The sequence below is a fragment of the Trematomus bernacchii genome, unplaced genomic scaffold (genome assembly GCF_902827165.1).
Source record: "Trematomus bernacchii unplaced genomic scaffold, fTreBer1.1, whole genome shotgun sequence".
NCBI classification, from domain to species: Eukaryota; Metazoa; Chordata; class Actinopteri; order Perciformes; family Nototheniidae; genus Trematomus; species Trematomus bernacchii.
Window position 1 is genome coordinate 5,657,639 of NW_022988043.1, and position 1,096 is coordinate 5,658,734.

The window sequence follows — 1,096 nt, forward strand, 5'->3', positions numbered from 1 at the left end:
GAAATGATAGCTGTATCACTAAAACACTTAAAATAAAACATATTGAAAGAGTGCCAGTTTATGGATACAGGAAACATGTTACACATTTATGATTGGAAATCAAAATTATAGCAATACTTCAAAATCATTAGTGATCGAATTTCAAATCTTCAGGATGAAAGCAATCAGATGATGTGTCTGAGAGAAAAAGAGCAGTTTATGGAAAGTTATTTTTCCCAAACTCAGCCCTGCAGTTCTACATAACCCTGTCCTCAATATACTGTACGCTGCTCTTAAACATACTGCAGGAAATGTGAACAGCAGCGAAGGTTTAAAACAATGTGTGTCAGCAAGTCAACACCAGCTGGAGTCTGCTCTCTCTTAAAGGGAAAATCCTTTTTAAATACAACTCACATGTGCTCCCTCAGAGTAATGATGTGAACATTGACAAGTCACTCTCGACACGTGGAAACAGCCCTTTGTGCTTCAAATTATTAAACAAATCCAATTATCAATTTCATTTTTGCTAGTACAATATCATTTCTTATGATGTAAAAAGATAGTATTTTCACCTTTGCTTTATGTAACACTAGAAATGTGTCCAGGTGGTTTCTGCTCAGCGGGTTGAATAAAGTGTGTGAATTGTTTAAACAAGGGTTTTCCTTTGAAGTAGCAGGGACAGTGTAAATAAGCACTTTACAACAGCAGCCAGGCACACAAGTTACTGATTACTGCAACTCTACAACAAGTGATCATCGACACTGATAGGTTGAAACAGTCAAGCTTCAAAACCTTTCCTTCGATTAGCAGAACCACATTAACAGTTTAAGCTTTTAGTGAAATATGTGATGAGTCCGCCCCCTTACATTATCCTGTTAGGCCACGCTGTTGGTTAATAGTTACTGTAAGATTCACTTTAAGCCGACTGAGTGGGAATTGGACATGAAATTAGCTTGTTGAAGTGGTTGTTGCCCGCCCACAATCAATCATCCTGGTATGAAATTTCACCAGCAAGCTTAAATATCTGAAAACGGGATCTATGAGGGAGGTCTCATTTCCTGCCAAAGTGGCTGTTAGATGCCAATCCAAAACCAAATATGTCCGAAAACACTCCAGA